Source organism: Notamacropus eugenii, chromosome 3 (assembly GCF_028372415.1).
Source record: "Notamacropus eugenii isolate mMacEug1 chromosome 3, mMacEug1.pri_v2, whole genome shotgun sequence".
NCBI classification, from domain to species: Eukaryota; Metazoa; Chordata; class Mammalia; order Diprotodontia; family Macropodidae; genus Notamacropus; species Notamacropus eugenii.
Genome location: NC_092874.1, coordinates 3,450,155 through 3,450,787, shown reverse-complemented (window position 1 = coordinate 3,450,787; position 633 = coordinate 3,450,155).

Below are 633 nucleotides of genomic sequence, written 5' to 3'. Positions count from 1 at the left end.
TGCTTGATTGAAAATACAAATTCTTCGATTCAGGTTTTATGGTCATAAAAAGTCAAATTTTTCAGCCTTAGGTCTAACTTTTCAACCTTATTTCATATTATTTCCCTTTATCCACTCTGTAGATATAGCCAAACTACCCTATTAGCCTTGAACCTGGCATTCATCCTCCTCCTCTTTATTTACACAATATGTCCTTGAACAGACATTTCTGTGCATCCATGAAGAATTCCTCTCCAACTTTGGAATTGCCCAAGACTTTTGTACAAACCTGGATAAATCTTTTGGGGAGAATGTGCCCCTATTTTATGCCTTACTTGTTACTGATAATCAGGAAATTATTGAACAAAATTAATCCTGCTTTTGCATCTATCAGGGAATATTAACATGACCTTATGTTGATTTTGCATTTTGGGGGAAGAATCCTTTTTTAAGGGAAACATTAAAGTTAGGTCTTTTCTCTACCAAGTTTGTCCTCATTATCATTCTCATAAATCTCCTCCTTCTCCTCCTCCTCATCTTTTTATCTTCATCAAAAAAAATCATATTATATTCCCTATAGTGTTCTAGGAACTCTGCAATCATTTGCACTGTCATTGTGTTTATGTAGTTCTAAGGTTTACAAAACACTTGTCA